We start from the raw sequence: 19,260 nt of genomic DNA, 5'->3' as shown, positions 1-19,260 counted from the left end.
AAGCCTGCTGCTCCCTCCGGGGCGGCAGCCATCTCTGTGGCAGTTAATTCACCTTCTACAATTGAAACTTTGTAGCCTTAAGTGGGTGAGCCCGGCCAGGGTGTGAGGAAAGCTTTGCTTCCCCTGTTGCCGGCGGCAACCCTGGCCTGCTCGCTCAAGCTCCATTCTGCCGCCATTTGTTTGAATTTGTTTACCTTCTATAATTGAAACTTTGTAGCTTGAGTGGAGGCTTAGGCCTGCAACGGCTATTGGAAAGCTTGGCTTCCTCTGTTACCTGGGAAACCTTGCTCTCTGTGGCTGTAGCCATCTAGGTTTGGGTTAATTTGCATACTCGCCCTGATTGGCTGGTGGGCGTGGCTTATGTAGCGGAGTGATGGTTAATTTGCATATTACCATCTTATTAGAGAGGATACCGTATTTCCCGGCGTATAAGACAACTGGGCATATAAGATTTTCCTGGGTTAAAAAGTCGTCTTATATGCCGGAAAATATGGTATATATATATCCTATCTAATAAAAGGGTAACATGCAAATTGACTGTCACTCCAATACAGATGGCTGCCACAAGATGGCCCACAGGGGAGGGCAGTTGTGGGCAATCAGGCCAGCAGGGGAGGGCAATTGGGAGGGACCAGGCCTGCAGGGGAGGGCAGTTGCGGGGGACCAGGCCTGCAGGGGAGGGCAATTAGGGGCGACCAGGCTGGCAAGGGAGGGCAGTTAGGGGTGACCAAGCTGGCAGGGGAGGGCAATTAGGGGCGACCAGGCTGGCAAGGGAGGGCAGTTAGGGGTGACCAAGCTGGCAGGGGAGGGCAGTTAGGGGTGACCAAGCTGGCAGGGGAGGGCAGTTAGGGGTGACCAAGGCAGCAGGGGAGGGCAATTTGGGGCAATCGGGCTGGCAGGGGAGCAGTTAGGCATCAATCAGGCTGGCAGGGGAGTGGTTAGGGGGTGATCAGGCTGGTAGGCATAAGGGATTAGGGGCAATCAGGCAGGCAGGTGAGCGGTTGGGAGTCAGCAGTCCTAGATTGTGAGAGGGATGTCTGACTGCCCGTTGGACATCCCTTGAGGGGTCCCAGATTGGAGAGGGTGCAGGCTGGGCTGAGGGACACATACACGCCCCCCCCCCCCCTGTGCACGAATTTTGTGCACCGGGCCTCTAGTATATATCTTACCTAATAATAGACAAACATGTAAATTGACTGTACCTCTGCTACGCCCACAGCCAATCAGAGTGAGTATGCAAATTAGAAGGCCAAAGATGGCAGCCGCCTAGCTGCTCCAGGTGCAGAGTGGCCAGGTGGGGCAGGATGCCTGCTATGAGAGGGAGGGCTGGGGCGAGGGGCGAAGGGATCTACAGGAGCGGAGTGCCGCAGTGAAGACAAGACTGCAGACTCCAGCCTGAGTCTGCAGCAAAGACGAAGAAGGCAGACTCTGGCCGGAGCGAAGGCCTGGGTCCCGGGTGCCGGAGGAAAACCGGTGCTGGAAGCCAAGGGAAGGAAGTCCTATTGCATGAATCTCTTCGTGCAATGGCACTCTAGTATGTATGTATGTATGTATGTTGTGTGTGGTGTATACACACACACACACACACACTGAGTGGCCAGATTATTATGATCTCTGAACGCATAATAATCTGGCCACTCAGAGTGTGTGTGTGTGTGTGTGTGTACAAATTAAAAACAAAAAACCCCAGCCGTATTCCCTTCAATTATTCTCCTGCAGTCTTTCACTCTGACCCAAGGCAGGTTCCTCAGTGGCTGTTGAAACACATTTTCCTGCCCGGTCAGCCGGACTGGCTGTGGTTGAGCGTCCACCTATGAACCAGGAGGTCACCGTTTGATTCTATCAGGGCACATGCCTGGTTTGCGGGCTCCATCCCCAGTAGCGGGTGTGCAGGAGGCAGCAGATCGGTGATTCTCTCCCTCTCTCGCCCTTCCTCTCTGAGACCCCTTATTTTTCAGCAACATGGAAACGGGGACCCAGGACACAGCTGGGACGTGGCGGAAGCAGAGCAGGCACCTGGCTGTGGCCTAGGGCCCACTGGGGACTAACCCACGTGGGTCCACAGAACAGCTTGACCGTGGCCCTCACCAGCAGTAAGAGTCTCATGCTTTAGCCCGGCCGGCGTGGCTCAGGTGTTGAGCATCGACCTATGAACCAGGAGGTCACGGTTCAATCCCCAGTCAGGGCACATGCTGGGATTGTGGGCTCGATCCCCAGTGGGGGGTGTGCAGGAGACAGCCGATCCAGGATTCTCTCTCATCATTGATGTTTCTCTCTCTCTCCCTCCTCCTTCCTCTCTGAAATCAATAAAAATATATATTAAAAAAGTCTCATGCTTTAGAATCTAAAGTATAGACAATACACAACCTGTACACCTACAGTGAAAAAATTAAAGAGTGTGGCAGTGGACAGCCACAGCGGGGGGTGGGGGGGTGGGGGCGGGGAGGGCGTGTGTGTGTGTGTGTGTGTGTGTGTGTGTGTAAGGCAGTGGTCGGCAAACTCATTAGTCAACAGAGCCAAATATCAACAGCACAACGATTGAAATTTCTTTTGAGAGCCACATTTTTTAAACTGAAACTTCTTCTGACGCCACTTCTTCAACATAGACTCGTCCAGGCCGTGGTATTTTGTGGAAGAGCCACACTCAAGGGGCCAAAGAGCCGCATGTGGCTCGCGAGCCGCAGTTTGCCGACCACAGGTGTAGGGGGTTGCTTTGCTGTCTGGGGCTTGTTGCCTCCGCGGATTCAGGCCACGGGAAAGACTGTCATGGCTGTCACGCGCTCGGAAATCCCAGCTGCTGTCTCCCTCGTCCCAGCTGTCTCCCAGTCTCCCAGGAAGTCGAAACGCCGGGATGAAGTAGGGGGCCCGGGGTTTCATTGCTTCTGCGCTGGGTGTGACGGGGTCCCGGTCCCAAACCTTGGCAAGAACGTGCGATTGATTTCCACGCTCTCGGGAACAGACCCTTGGCAAGCACTGCGGACCCTCTGCTCAGATGCATTCTGGAACGCACCACAGAGGCTGGGGGAGGAGGGTGAGGGGGGACCACCTAGAGGATGTCGGGGAGTCACTCGGGGGAGAGCTGGGGCTGGCGTTTAGCTCCTTCACGTCTGAGTGAGGATAACTCCCCACTCTGCCATTTCTGAGTCCTGCCTACCTACCAGGAGACAAGGCCTGATCCTTTGTGTTGTACTTGCCCCAGCCCACCAGCAGGGGCCACCATCGACCTGTTGGCGTTTTCAGGACCGCTGGGGTGGGGCCCAGGCATTGGTCGGCTGGCATTCATATTTGATAAATACATGATGGGATCTTGCATCCACGGGATGTATGGACAGACAGGGCGCTGGCTTCATGAGGTCGATGCACCGGAGACAGGGCACACGCTGGGAAGCCGGACTTGGGCCGGAGTCGGCGCTGGGTGAGCACAGGGAACATCCCGGTGTCACCTCCAGGCACAGAAACGCCTGGGTAGCACCAGAGAGGAACAGGTGGCAAACATCGGACTCATCCTCTCTCTCACTTATCTTATTTTTAAAATTTCTTGTAAATCTTCCCCTGAGGATACCTTTCCATTGATTTTTGGAGAGCGTGGAAGGGAGAGAGACACAGAGAGAGAAACACTGATGCGAGAGGGACACATCGATTAGCCCCGACCTGGGGCTGGGGATCGAGCCTGCAACCGATTCCCTGGACCGGATTTGAACCTGGGCCCCCGCTCTACCCACTGAACCACACCGGCCAAGGGAAACGGGGACTTGGGGCACAGCTGGGACGGGGCGGAAGCAGAGCTGCACCTGGCTGTGGCGCAGGCCCATCGGGGACTAACCCACGTGGGTCCACAGGACAGCTCCACCGTGGCCCTCACAGCAGTCTGTCTCACGCTTTAGAATCTAAGCGAACACCCCGCACACCTACAGCGTTCCCGCGTTTAGAACAACCCCGCACCCAGCATCATGACTTCAAACAAACACGCGCGTGCCCAGGCTGTGCTCCCTGGTCAGTGTCCTGAAGCTCACTGTCTCCCACTTCCCTCCAGCAGGAGGCCGGGAGGGTCCGTGAACGACAAAGTGGACAGCAGCGCTGTGGGTGCCCACCATTTCCAGGGACAGCAGCCACCGGGGAGGGCTGAATGGTGGTGCTTGCCTTCATGCCCGCGGGAGGGAGGCCAGGGGGACTCACACCGCCCTCTGCAGGCGGCTCTGGGCAGTGCGTCTGGCCTGGAACTGCACATCCAACCGGAGTGAATCCCCGACCCCACGGGGCACTGAGGGCTGGAGACCGTCCCCACGCCCGTGTTCATGCCTCGCTCTGGCTTGGCCTAGAGCCCTCTCTCCCGGCGAGCGCGAAGGAATGGGCCTTCCCTGGACCTGTAGTTACCCGCTGCAAGGAACACGCACACACACACACTCACACACACACACACACACACATACACACACTCAACACACATACACACACATACACACACACACGTACACACATATACACAGATATACACACACACTCAACACACACACACTCACACACACATACATACACATACACACTCACACATGTACACACATATACACAGACATACACTCACATACACACACTCAACACACATACACTCACACACATACACATACATACACATACACACACTCAACACACATACACACACATACACACTCACACACGTACACACATATACACAGACATACACACACACACTCACTCATACACACATACATACACATACACACTTACACACGTACACACATATACACAGACATACACACACTCACTCATACACACACACACACACACACACACACAGGTGCTCCAGCAGCTGTGCCTCCCACGTGACAGATGCAGTAACTCCAGTGCCCACCCCGTGCGGGCCCAGCCCCGCCGCGGTGACAGGGCGCGGAGACGCATGCAGGAGCGGTGGGTGTTCGTGGAGAGGGTTTCCGTTGCAAACTCCTCATCACCAGCTCCTCAGCATTTCCCTTCTGACCCTAATTCCTCCCTGGAGCCAGCAGACCCCTAACTCCCCCTGCCAGTCCGCGCGTCCAGGCCTCTGTGGCTGCGCCGTGTCTCCCCGCACTTTCCCACCTTCTGTCGAGCGCTCTCCCACTTGCATCTTCCCCTCCAGCCCTGTGCGGACCCCACACGCGTTCTCCGTGGCACTGACGCCCTGACCCGGGCTGTGGGCGGTAGAAAGGCCTGCTCTCCCGTTTCTCTGCAATAAACAACCTCTGGTTTTAGCCGGTCGCGTGGCCACCCAGACCCGAGTCCCTCCCCAGCGCCCGGCACGGCGAGGCGTGGCCATGGGTGAGCCGGGCCCACGGGAGGGAAGCGAGCGTGGACGCGGCTTCCGAGAAATGTTCTGTTTGCCAGCGGCGCACGCCTTTCCTGCCTTTGTCTCCCCTCGGCCGGAATGCGGATGCCCGGCCGGCCGCCACACCCCTCTGGGTGCAGCGTGGAAGCTGAGTGCTGAGCAGGGCAGGCGCCCTGAGGAGAGGCAGGGCCCCTGGTGGTGATGCCAACGTCTCTACATGAGAAGAAAAGCTCGGTTTTCTTCGTTGTGTTTTTTTCTACATGCAGCATTTTATTTTTTAATGTAATGTAATTTTTAAAAATCCTCACCCAAGGATAGTTTTTCATTGATTTTTAGAGAGAGTGGAAGAGAGAGGGGAAGACAGAGAAACATCGATGTGAGAGAAACACTGAGGGGCCCAGGCCGGGGAGGAGCCTGCAACCACAGTTCGTGCCCTTGACCAGAATCCAACCCAGGACCTTTGGTCTGCAGGCCGACGCTCTATCCACTGAGCCACACTGGCTAGGGCTACGTGCAATATTTCTATAATCAGAAAAAAAGCCCCATAAAATCCCACCCGTTGAGGCCTATTTAAAATTTCACTTTCTCTTTTAAGAGTTCCATTCTTTCCTCCTATCAAAGAAAATAAATAACTGATAATGTAATTCTTAAAAGAGTCCACTGTTCTGGTTTTAAAAAGGTATGGCAGTGCTGGCGGCAGAATTTTCTCTCTGTGACCTTGCCAAGGTCACCGTGCTTCCCTGGCCCTGGTTTCATCACTGGAACGGATGCTCACTCCATCTCCGCCCTCCTCCCCCCGGGCCCCGCTGCCCCCTCCGCCTGGCGGCAGGACCCGCGGCTCCTCCCTGCTTCCCTCCCGAGTTTCTGCTGAGCAGAGGGCAGAGGGCCCAGCCAGGCCTCCCCTGACTTCCCAGGGGCTGGGCCCTCGCAGGCACTTGAGCCAATGCAGCGGCGTGGCCGTCCCCAGCACAGGCTCCTGCCCCAGGCTCGGCACCTGTCCGTCCTCACGCTGCCCCTCTGCCTCAGACGCTCCCACCACCTTTCCTCAGCCAGCAAGTCCCGGTCCTCAGCCGCCCGCCTGGCCGCCCGGTCCCGACAGACAGGTGTCCAGCGCTCCAGCTGTGACCGTGGGCCCATCGCTTCCCTCACAGGCCTGTGGGGCTCCGTGGTTGGGCGCATCCACGTGAGGAGTGGATGCCCCTTTCATCCCTGATCCTGTCCCCTGCTTTGAGCTCGCTCCCTCTGAGGTCGGCCTCTCCTGAGTTCTGGTGTTAGTGCCAGCGCCTTGGTCTTCCTCCTTCCCTTGGCTTGGGTTAGGGTTAGGGCCAGGGTTAGGGTTAGGGTTAGGGTTAGGGTTAGGGTTAGGGTTAGGGTTGGGGCTAGGGTTAGGGCTAGGGCCAGGGTTAGGGCTAGGGTTAGGGTTAGGGTTAGGGTTAGGGCCAGGGTTAGGGCTAGGGTTAGGGTTAGGGTTAGGGCCAGGGTTAGGGCTAGGGTTAGGGTTAGGGTTAGGGCTAGGGCCAGGGTTAGGGGTAGGGCTAAGGCTAGGGCTAGGGCTAGGGCTAGGGTTAGGGCTAGGGTTAGGGCTAGGGTTAGGGCTAGTTTTAGGGTTTGGGCTAGGGCTAGGGTTCGGTTTAGGGCTAGGGCTAGTCTTAGGGTTATTGTTCGGGCTGGGCTAGGGCTAGTGTTTAATACTAGGCTTATGGTTAAGGGTATGGCTAGGGTAGGGTTAGGAGTAGCGATATGGTTAAGGTACAAGGAGCTCAGTCTCTCAGTAGAGGACCTCAAAGATTGTCTGGCATGACGGGTGCTGGACGAGAGTGAAAGCTATGACTGTGTTGTGGGTGTGCAGGACTGAAATCAGCTCAGCTTGGCTTGGGGAACTGGTCCCCATCTGATGGGTGGGCTCTATGCTGACCTCCAGAAGATCAGAGGTGGTGGCCTAGAACGTTTGTTTTATTATTATTTTTAAATATATATTTTTATTGATTTCTGAGAGGAAGGGAGAGGGAGAGAGAGAAACATTGATGATGAGAGAGAATCATTGTATGGCTGCCTTCTGCACACCCCACACAGGGGATAGAGCCTGAAACCTGGGCATGTGCTTGACCGGGAATCGAACTGGTGAGTTCATAGCTCGAGGCTCAACCACTGAGCCACTGTGGCCGGGCAGTGTGCTTTCTAAATGCAAACGCTCATCAGTTGAGGTGAGACGCACAGACAGCTGGTTCTGGGGACACTCCCGGCTGCCCCCCGGCGTGTGGGCGATGGCGTGGGCAGGGCTCCGTCCTGTCCCAGGTGGGCTGGGGACGGGGACAGGGACAGGGTTGCAGCTCTCTCAGCCTCCAGGCCCTTAGGCCTGCCGCCCCAGCTCTCACCCGCTACACCCCACCTGTGCCCCTGGGAATCGCTCTGGCCCTCACCATCACCCAGTAACGCCCCCCCCCCACCCGTGGCCTGTCTCCCCAGTGGGGGGCCCACCTGTTGGGAGCATTGAGCGGCTGCATGATTGACGTTCCAACTCTTAGCCGGGCCCAGAGGAAGGCAAATGACACCAGAGGGTTACAGCATTGAAAGGCACCTTTCCGGCCCGGCCGGCGTGGCTCAGTGAGCGAGGCAGCGGATCCATGACTCTCTCTCATCATTCATGTTTCTCTCTCTCTCTCTCTCTCTCTCTCTCTCTCTCTCTCTCTCTCCTCTCTCTCTCTCTCTCTCCCTTCCTCTTGAAATCAATAAAAATATATTTTTTAAAAATATCTGAACCCAGATTCCCTTTGCACGAAGCTTTTGAGGAGCAAAGGAGACAAAGATTAGGGGGCACGCGAAGGCAGGGCTGTAGGCGGAGAAAAATACTCCTGCTTTTCGGAAGCTGATGAAATGCCTTTGTCGAGAGAAGGTGGTTGGTTGCTGGGTCTTTTCCTCACTCCCCATCCAACTTGGACCACAACCGCGAGAGCATGAAATGCTTGGCCATCTCCTCATCCTCGGACCCAGCCCGGACGTGGCTCCTCGCCCAGGCAGGCGCTCCTCGCCTCGGGGTGGGCGTGGGTTGGGGAGCCTGACTACCCGCTGGCCCTGAGTTCCGAGCCGCAGCCATTCGGAATCACCTGGGGAGCCCTGGCCAGGATCTGGGCCGGTGCGGGCGGCCTCCTGCTTTTGCAATCTGAGCGGGACGGGGAGAGGCCGCTTGCTGGTCCTCCTCCGTTCCCCTGACACTTGGATCTGGTTCCGAAAGGGGGCGGCGTTGCCGTCACTTGATGGTAAAAGCAGAGCGAAGAGGGTCCGGTTCTCCCAGAATCTAGATTTCCCTCTTCCGGTTCTCTGAGATTCAGAGAGGCAAGTCTCAGCAAACTCCGAACGGAGCCAGGCCTCCGCTGTGAACAGCACGAGGGAGCCTGGCGTCCTGGCTCTTCCCGACCTTTCCCCGCGAGGTTCCATTCACAGGCAGTCTCTCTCTCCACTGTCACACGACCCGTGTTGTGTCATGTACGGTGACATGAGGGGCCCGGGGACACAAGCAGCAGTCGGTGGGAGTGTGGCTCAGGAAGAGGTCAGCGAGGCTGTGGGGAGGGTTAGGGTTAGGGTTAGGGTTAGGGCTAGGTTAGGACTAGGGTTAGGGTTAGGGCCGTGGTCGGCTAACCTTGGCTCGCGAGCCACATGCGGCTCTTTGGCCCCTTGAGTGTGGCTCTTCCACAAAATGCCACGGCCTGGGCGAGTCTGTTTTGAAGAAGTGGCCGTTAGAAGAAGTTTAAGTTTAAAAAATTTGGCTCTCCAAAGAAATTTCAATTGTTGTGCTGTTGATATTTGGCTCTGTTGACTAATGAGTTTGCCGACCACTGGGTTAGGGCTATGGTTAGGGTTAGGGCTAGGATTACCATTAGGTTTAGGGTTAGGGCTAGTATTAAGTTTAGAGGTAAGGCTAGGGTTAGGATTAGGGCTATGGCTGGGTTTAGGGCTAGGGCTAGGGCTATGGTTAGTGTTAGAGTTAGGTCTAGGGATAGGTTTAGTTCTTGGGTTAGGGTTAGGGTTAGGGATAGGGTTAGGGTTAGTGTTAGGGCTAGGGCTATGGTTATGATTAGGGCTATTGTTAGGGTTAGGGCTAGGGCTAGGGTTAGTGTTAGAATTATGGCTAGGGCTAGGTTTAGGTCTTGGGTTAGGGTTAGGGTTATTGTTAGGGTTAGGGTTAGGGTTAGGGTTAAGTCTTGGTTTAGGGTTAGGGCTAAGGTTAGGGTTAGGGCTAAAGTTAGTGTTAGGGCTAGGGTTATGTTTAGGGCTATGGTTTAATCTAGGTTTAGGTTTAGGGTTAGGGCTAGGGTTTGGGTTAGAGCTAGTGTTAGGGTTATGGTTAGGGTTAGGTGTAGGGTTAGGTGTAGCGTTAGTGTTAGTATTAGGGTTACGGTTAGGAGTAGGATTAGGGCTAGCGCTAGGATTAGGGGTAGGACTCGGCCTAAGGTTAGGGTTAGGGGTAGGATTAGGGTTAGGGTTAGATCTAGCACTAGGGTTATGTTAGTAGTAAGTTAGCTTTGGGGTTGGGTGTCTCCTTAAGGTCCAAGGAGGTCAGCCTCTGGCGGAAGAGCTCAGAGATTGTGTGACTTTGGAGGGCGTTTGAGAAGAGGGTCGAGGGTGGCGCTGTTTGAAGGGGCAGGTGGCGGCCTGCTGAGCTGTCCCTGGGGGCACAGGTGTGTCAGCAGAGGACCTAAAACACAAAACCCCTCAGGAGTGAAAGGCCCCACGTCATGTCGGGGACGTGAGGGAGCCGAGGAGGGGAGCACAGGGGGTCAGGGAGGCCTGTGCTGACCTCGGGAGGTGGGTCAGGAGCCCACTGTCTGCCTCACTGTGCCTGTGTTTTCTGGACGGGACCGGGAGTCAGTGAACTTGGCAGTCTCGGGCACACTCCCTAAGGAAGGAATTTATAATCCATCTGTCACAGGCTGGACGTGCGTCAAACCAGAGCGAGCCTTCCCGGAAGAGTGGGGGTGACTCCAGGCAGGGGCATCAGAGTGGGAGCTGAATGGCTCCTCTGAGCCACTTTAAAAAGTCCTCACCCAAGGGTCTGTTTTCATTGATTTTTACAGAGAAAGGAAGGGTAGGAGGGAGGAGAGAGAGAGAGATGTGAGAGAGAGACATGGATGTGAGAGAGATACACCCATTGGTTGCCTCCTGCCTGCACCCCAACTGGGATTGAACCCACAACCTTTTGGCGCCCAGGACGGCGCTCCAACCGCCTGAAACACACCAGCCAGGGCTTGTCTGAGCTGCTTTAGTGTGAAATTGCAGACCTCATGGGACCAAAGAAAATACCAACGGCTCCCAGACAAAATAAACCGAACTAACGAAAGCCACCGAGCCCCCCACCCGGCAGCGTCCCAAACACGCGAGACGTGGCACCCGGCTCGGGAGGGAGGCCCGGAGCAGCCTTCCTTGTCCCGCACCCCGTGGTCCCGTGGTCCCGCCGCGCTCAGCCCCGCGGGGACTGGCTCCCCAGGGGGCAGCGGCCCCAGCAGGCTGCTTGGACAGTCAGGGGAGGGTCTGCGCGGGCAGGCCCGTCTGTTCTGTGCTCGTTAGGGGCGTCCTGAAGAGCCCCTCTGCTTTACGTGTTCGCCTTGTATTGGGACGGGTCAGGAGCTCCTGTTCGCGTCGTGGCCAGAGGCCCCTGCAGGGACCACCTGGCACCATCTCTCCTCATAAGCGAGGAAAGCTGGGCCCTGCCTGCGCCCTGATGGCCCCGGTCACGGGGTTCCAGCCCGTTGGTGTCCACGCCCTTGGTCCCCTCCCCAAGGCAGGAGTTTCTAACGCAGAGACCACGGACAGGTGCGGTGGGAGGCCTGAGGTGGGCACGGGGGGGGGGGGGAGGGGCAGCTGGAGAAGGCAGGAAAGATGAAAACCGGGAGCCATGTGGGTGGCAAAATCCTGCCAGAGCCCGTCTTTCCTCCTCGTGAAACGGCGTCTCCATCGGCAGACATGGGTGTGCGGCTGTGGGGCCTCCAGCGCCAGTCTGCGCCCGGGCCTGGCGCCCAGACTCGCTGGCTGCGGGGTCACAGACTCTCCGCCTGCGGGTGTTGCGGGGGACGTTGCGTTCCTGAGGGCCTGGCCTGGGCGGGACTCCAGCGAGGCCCCATGTCTGCAGACAGAACCCCTGGCTCTCCTGGTCCTCACCGAGACGCTCGGCCGTCAGAAAAGCAGCTCAGCCCGTGCCCGAGGCCAGCTGGGCCCTGGGGTGCCGTCTAGCATCCCTGGACGCCAGTGGCTTGGAGTGGTCGGTGCCTGCCTCTCCCTCTGCTCCAGCCCCCTCTTTCCTGGCAGAGCAGGGAGAAGGCGGGGAGGGCGGGGTGGCAGCTGTGCTGAGGGTGTCCTCCGCGGCTCACTGTGCTCTGACACCTCTGGGCTTTCACTTTCCACCGGAATCTCAGTGGCCCCGACATCCATTTCCCCAAACTGAATCCGAGTGGCCGTCTCCTCTTTGAACGTGTGCTTCTCCGCGAGCTGTGGGAGTCCCTGCACCCTTGGGGGTCCCCACGTGGCTCGTGGCTTTCCAGATGGTAGGGACCAGGCTGGGCATGTGGGTGGCTACGAAATATTTACTCTGAATGGACAGAACGCTGTGCTTGCATGTTAAAGAGTCTGTTTCCTCAAGATGTGCCTTCAAAAATGGCAAAGCAGCCCGGCTGGCGTGGCTCAGTGGTTGAACATCGACATACGGACCAGGAGGTCATGGTTAGGTTCCTGGTCAGGGCACATGCCGGGGTTGCGGGCTCCATCCCCAGTGTGGGGCGTGCAGGAGCCAGCCGATCAATGATTCTCTCTCATCATGGATGTTTCTCTCTCCCTCTCCCTCTCCCTTCCTCTCTGAAATCAATCTATATATATAAAAGGCTAATATGCAAAGTTCCACCAGGAGACCAGGAATTCGATCGCTCGCTATTACGTGCGCTGACCACCAGGGGGCGGTGCAGGATGAAGGAACAAAGGAAGGCCCGGGCTGGCAGCCAGCAGCTGGGGAAGGGAGGCCCGAGCCAGCAGCTGGAAGGCCCCGATCGGCCCTGATCTCCAGCCAGGCCTAGGGACCCTCCCGGTGCACGGATTTTGTGCAGCAGGCCTCTAGTGAACATATATTCAAGAAAGAAGAAAGCCTGCCAGGCTCCGCAGGGGTGTGCAACCCACGGGAACCCACAGCCCTTCCGGGGTGGGAGGGAGCTTCGCTCAGCCCTGGGAGGAAGAGGGGCTTGGTCGTGGGGTTGGTTCTTCAGGGGGGAGGCGGCTGACTACCTCCCCGCAGCCAGCAGTGCCCACCAGCCCTCTCGGAAGGCCGTCCGGGCTGGGACAGCGGCTGCCAGGGTGGCCAGCCCCTCCCGCTCCCCCTCCTGCCGACGACTCTGCCAGGGAACAGTGGAGAGGCGATTCCCAGATTGTCCAGGCGTCCCGCGGGGCTGGTCCCCGGTCTGGGGCTCCGTGGGTGGCTGAGGCAGGACTGGCAAGCTGAGAGCCGGGGGCCCCTCGGGATGTAAGAGCCGGGACGTGGGAGCGCGAGGAGGCCGTGGGGCGGATGTGAGCAGATGGAGCGAGGGCTGCGGGCCCAGCGGGAGGGGTCGAGGCGGGGAAGGGCGGATGGGGCGCCAGCCGGGACAGCAGCCGCTCCCGTCAGCCGGGTGTGTGGGCCGGCACAGAGGCTCTGAGCGCGAGAAGATGGGTGTGGAGCGCCCCCGAGGCAGAGGACACGGCCAACATGGCAGCGTCCTCGGGGGAAGGGCCTTCTCAGCCAAGACGCCTGAGCAAATTCCATGGAAAGTGCATTTAACATAAAAAACGTTAGAACTGCGTTTCCCCCATGATAGCATTTACAGTGTCTGATGTATATGATGCGAAGACGGGGAACGAGAGTCCCAGACACAGAGCGAGCTTCTGTGAGTCAACACGGAGGAGGCGGGCGTCCCAGCAGGAAAAGGTCAAACAACGTTGGGATGGGAGGTAAAACACGGAAGGTAAACACGCCTCCTGTCCGGTTTTGCATTTACCCACGCTCCTTGTGCTTTCTGTAAAATAAGCGTATTTTATAGGCGAATACAAAAACGAGAAAGACGCCCGTTGTCACGAGGAAAGCGCCCAACCCCCGAACAAAGAAAGCCAAAGCAAACACAGGCAGCCGCTGCAGCTCCGTGCAATGAGCACAAGTTCTGAGAGTTGATAGCGCGGGGAATTGGCAGGGATGTGAAGAAATGGGTCCCGCATGTGGTTCTGGCGATTGGACAGTATCCATTTAAATTGAAATGCCCTACCATCTGACAAAGCAATTTCCTGTTGCAGAGAGAGAGGGGGAGAGGGGGCAGAGGGAGGGAGGGAGAGAGAGAGAAAGAGGGAGGGGGAGAGAGAGAGAGAGAGAGAGAGAGAGAGAGAGAGAGAGAGAGAGAGAGAGAACGCCTTGCAGGGGTACACAGCAGGGCACATGCAGCATCATGGCCATGGCCAAAGGCCTGTCGGCAGGCAGACAGCGCCTCACAAAGGAGCTGCGGTCACACGTGGAGGACGGTTAGGTAGAGGGAGCTCGGTTTCTCCGTCATGACAGGGGGAGGGCGGGCTCCTAATGCACCGCTGGGCGGAGAGCAGCGCAGAAGTGTAACGAGTAACCGCCTCCCCGCCCACAACCCCCTTACCATCCGCACCACTTTTAGTTTCTAAAAAGAAGGACCAGTCCACATATAACACATACCACATGGATATCACATGTTAATTACATGGACATTACACACAAGTGCCGCACCCTGGTTAAAGGACAGGGGGAGAGACAGGAGTCCCCGCTGTGGGCCGGGGCGGGGGAGGGACGAGGGGTCCCTGTGCAGGTGCTGAGAGCTGAGTGACGGGAACCCCAGCACGGCCGTCACTCCCTCCCGCGGGCTGGCCGGTGGCTCCTGAGCCGCCTGTGGCTGAGCGGAGCCTGCCGCTCTGTCTGTCTCCGTGAGGCACCGGAGGGTGAGAGGCGAGGGCGGTTCAGTGAAGGCGGGCCCTGTGCTAGGTCCTTTCCCGACTCCTCCTGAGCACTGATGCGTGCGGTGCCTGCTCTGGGCTTGCCGGAGGCCTGGGCTCCGTGAGACAATAAATACGAGACCTGCGGAGGGTGGAGGAGCGACGGGCCCTGAGGGGACACTGCCAGACCTCCAGCTCGATGAGCCAGTGGGACCGGGACAGGGACGGCTTCCCATCCCCACACCCCCAGAGAGGGTCCGACGGCGCCCACACGTGCCCCGATGGCTGGACCCCGCAGGGCCGTTGCCCCTCAATCCCCCCTCTACCCCTGGGGCGAGCGCGGGAGGCGTTCTCTCTGCTACGGGGCTGAGACTGGCTTCGGGATGTGCTGCTTGAAGTGAGTCTACGGAAACTCTTCCCGGTCCCCTCCCGCTCCAACTCACGTTCACAAACACACGACAAACCTTCCCGTCGCTGGTGCCGGCCGCCGGTCCGCTGAAACATACCCTTCACACTGTTGTGTGCTGAAACTTTCATCTAGAATGGCCAAGACGTGGACCAACACCCCCTTTAAAGAACCGAGATCCAGATAGGAATGCCAGGCGCTAGTTAGCGCTCACTGCACGGTGGAGTTTCCGACTCCCACATCTTAAAGTAAAGCAGCCTTCCTGAGTACGAAGCCTGGCCCCCAGCGCGGTGGTGTTTGGAGAGAGATGTGGGCTTTGGGAGGGGTTAGAGCGGGGTGAGACCACGAGGGTGGGGCCCTGCCAGTGGGATTAGCGCCCTTAGAAGAAGAGACACCAGAAAGCCCTCTCTCTGCCTCTCGTCCGGTGAGGTGGACGCGCTGGGAGGGGGCTCTCGGCATCCGGCAGGAGGGTCTCCCTGACCCCGAGGCAGCCGCACCTTGACCTTGGAGCTCGCCGCCCCCAGAACGGTGGGAAATAGGTGTCTGATGTTTTAGCCACGCAGTCGGCGGTATTTTCTCACGGCAGCCCAAGCTGACTAGACGGTCTCCCTCCGAGGACTCTGTTATCCTAGGCCCGTGGGTCCGTCACCCAAGAACCTGTGCCCTCAGCCCAGAACGTCCCTGCCCACCACATCCTCCCGCCACCCAGGGGGCCTGACCACAACCTCCTGCCACCGGCACTTTCCCCGAAAGGAGCCAGAGAAAACTAAACAGGACGCGGCAAAATGCTGGGCTGTGGGGGCCCGAGGGAAAAGCTGTGCACTGATGTCCATGAAATTGGTTCCAATAGAATTACCAGAGTGATACGTACTCATTCCAAACACCCAAACAGCACGGGAAGTAAAAGGAAACAAACAAAAGGAAAAATTCCCCCCTTGCCACTTCATCACCTCACTCTTCTCACCACAGGCCTCCAGCATTGATGAGCTAACACGACCAGCTCCAGAGCATTGTCAGGCTGTATGTGTGTGTACACATGGGTATACACACATGTAGGCTTTTTTTTCTTTTTTAAACAAAAGCGTTATTCGGCAACTTGCTTGATTTTATTTAAAACTACACGATGGGGACATATCTCCGCAATATTGCTCATGGATTTCTCCCATCCTTTCTAACAACGGCATGAAGTTCCATATCATGCTCCAACATTTATTTAATGATTTCCCTTTGGCCTGGCCCGCATGGCTTGGTGGTTGAGCGTTGACCTGTGAACCAGGAGGTCACGGTTCCATTCCTGGTCAGGGCACATGCCCGGGTTGCGGACTTGATTCCCAGTCGGGGGCGTGCAGGAGGCAGCCGATCCAGGATTCTCTCTCATTGATGTTTCTAGCTCTCTCTCCCTCTCCCTTCCTCTCTGAAATCAATAAAAAGACATTTTTAAAGAAGTAATTTCCCTTTGCATGAACATGACACATTTCCCACTTTGTTCCTGTATTACGAATAATGCTGTAGTGAACATTCTCACTCCTGGTATTTGTCTAGTTGTTTGAATATCGGCTTAGTCAGCTCAGGCTGCCCAGACAAAGCGGCGAAGAGCGGGTGGCTTACCCAGCAACACCGACCTCCCACGGATGTGGGGCTGGGAGTCCGAGCCCCGGGCCCGGCTCGGTCGGGTCCTGGCGAGAGCTCTCGTCCGGCGGGCAGGGGGCTGCCCTCTGACTGTGTCCTCCCCGTGGAGAGAGGGGGCTCTGGTCTCTCCCTCTTCTCATAAGGACTCTAACCCCCCGGGGTCCCAGCTCAGGAGCCCATGGAACCCTAATTCCTTCCAAAGTCCCCCCTCCCAACACCGACAAATACATTTAAGGGGAGACGCGTTCGGTCCATGACAGTATTTTATTAGGCGACTAGGAGCCCAGTGTGTGAAATCGCGCAGCCCTGCCCACCCACCCGCCGCCCTGCCTTGACACCCCAACCTGTCCACGCAGAGTTCCAGCACGCCTGGCCCCGCCCCTGCCGCTCTGGCCTTCTCTGGCCGCTTCAAGCCCCGCCCTCAGTCCCTCGAGTCGCCTCGGGCTGGTCCCACCTTCTCCGGGTGCCTCCCCCGCTTCCGCCCTGTCTCTGGAGCATCATGGTGGCTCCGCCCCGTCATGGCGCCGGAGGAGAGCGTGGAAGCCTCCTGCCTGCTGCGCTGTGCTCCTTCTCCGGGCAGGTGGGCGGCGGGGCGCTCTGAGTGCGAGCGGTGGGTGGTGAAGGACTGGTGAGGGGGCGCTACGGGCTCTCATCCCCGCCCTCCCCAGCACGGGATGGTCCCGCCTCCTCCAGGCGCCTCCCCGCTTCAGCCCTGTCTCCGAGCAATGCCCCGCCGCACACGTGCAGGGAGCCTCCTGCAATTGGTCTTTACGCGTTACGGCGTCCTGACCATTAGAATATCATCTCTTTATTACGATGACTAGAGGTCTGTTGAACGAAGATTCGTGCATTAGGCCTTCCTTCCCCTGGCTGCCGGTGCTGGTTTTTCTCTGGCACCGGGGACCCAGGCCTTCACTCTGGTCACCACCTTCCATCTTCGCTCTGGCCGGAGCGCCCCTCCTGTAGCTACCTCTGCCCCCCGCTCTCCCCCTCATAGCAGGGGTCCCACCCCACCCGTCTGCTCCACGCCTTCATATGCAAATTAACCCACCATCTTTGTTGGGTTAATTTGCATACTCACTCCTGATTGGCTGGTGGGCGCCCCAGAGGTACAGTCAATTTGCATATTTCTCTTTTATTAGTGTAGATGTGTCCCAGGGGAATTGCCATGTCAGAGGGGTACACATGTTAACATTTTGATTGTCACACAAAAAGTCTATGACTCTTCCTAGTCCTCCCGAATGTGTGGCGGGAAGGGATTCTCATTCAGGTTCACTGGCCTTTTCTTGATTTGAGTGAGGTTGAACACATAGGTTCATAGGTGTGATTAGCCATTTGCGTTTTCCACAATTTGTCCACTTACACGCTTATAAGGTGTTTAACTTCTTTTATGGATCCAATGGAATTCTTCATATTTTAGGACATTAATCCTTGGTGTATTTCAAAGTTTATCTCCTAACATGAATTTGGATTTAAAAAACCCCCACACCTGTTTAATTATTTTTTCTTATAATCCCCCCAAAATAATTTTGGTGGCCACATGGCCAATCTTCTCCTCTGAGCCTCTGGAATGTTGTCATCATTAGCATAGCCTTCCCATCCTACGATCCAAAAAAGTTCACATCCATTTCCCCCGAGACTGGGATGGTTTTGGTTTTTAAGTGAGATCTTCCGCGCACCTGCGCTTTGTTCTGGGGTGAGGTGTGAGACAGGGCTCTCACCCGTTTGCAAATGCGTAGACGTTTTCTCCAAATCATGTATCGGAGAGCCTCACCTCCCCCGCTTCCCAGAAACGCCATCATTACTGTTCGCTGCATTTCCACACTCACACACACACACGTGTCTGTTCCCACCTTCCCCGCTCTCCCGTGAGTGGCTCTCCAGGCCGCAGCGTGCTGCGCAGCTCTCGCTACATCACGGTTTACCGAGCGCTTCACATCCTCGACGCCATCCGAGCAGAAGGCGGCGCTGCCCATGCTCTCTCCGACCGCTGTGCGCCTCCTGCGTTCCGAGTTCTAAGCCTCCCGCTTCCCGAAACAATGAGTCGGCGTTCTCATGGGAATCGCCGTGACTTTATATCGTCATTAAGGGGGAACTGGTGTTTTCACCAGGCCCAGGCCTCCTGCCTGTTTAGCTCTTAAGTCTTCTCCACGCCTCTGACAAGTGCTAGTCTTTCTTTTCATTTAAGTGGATCCCTCGCTGCTTTGTAGTCCCGGTTGCTATTTTAAATGGGGTTCTTTTTCACGACACTGTCTAGTTAACGGTCGGTGGTACGCAGGAGAGCGACGGACTGCATTGACATCCGGCCACCCTGCCGCGTTCTGTTGTAATGCTTTTCTAACCGGCTGGGTCAGCGTCAGCCGCGTCCTGGGAAGGCCCAGAGAGGGGCTGTTTGTGGCTCTGCAGGCCCCGGGGTCCCTGCGGCAACCACTCGGCTCCCCACTGGGCTGGGAGAGCTTCCTCCCCGCGCAGGGAAGGAGAAGGCGGGTGTTCGCCGAGGCGGCCCCGTCCCAAAGCCAGCTGCTGGCTGGGCGTGACGCGGGCACGGGGCAGGGTCTGCTGACCGTGTTCCAACGCTGCAGATCCGGACAAAGGACATGTTTCCTCGTCCCCGAAGGAGTGGGCTTCCGAGTGCTGGGAGTGGTACCAGGGCCTCGGGGGAGACCAGCGGGGGGGGGGGGGGGGGGGAAGCTCCTTGCTCGGGCGCAGAAGGCTCAGCTCCCAGGGATGGGGTACAGGGCACATTGCTGTTTCCTTTGGAACCCGGTTTCCAGGATTTCTGGCTCAGTCCCGGGCAGGGAGAGGTCCAAGGCAGAACCTGCAGGATGCCAGCATGTGGACATGGCTGTATCGCGCCCCCCTCCCCGACTGCTGGGAGCAGAGGGTGAGGCCCCCAGGCACCCCTTTATGATGATAGATGCACGCCCACAGGCTCTTTGCCGTGTTTTGT

This window comes from Cnephaeus nilssonii (genome assembly GCF_951640355.1).
Source record: "Cnephaeus nilssonii genome assembly, chromosome: 12".
In the NCBI taxonomy this organism is placed as follows: domain Eukaryota; kingdom Metazoa; phylum Chordata; class Mammalia; order Chiroptera; family Vespertilionidae; genus Cnephaeus; species Cnephaeus nilssonii.
This window is presented reverse-complemented; position numbering follows the sequence as displayed.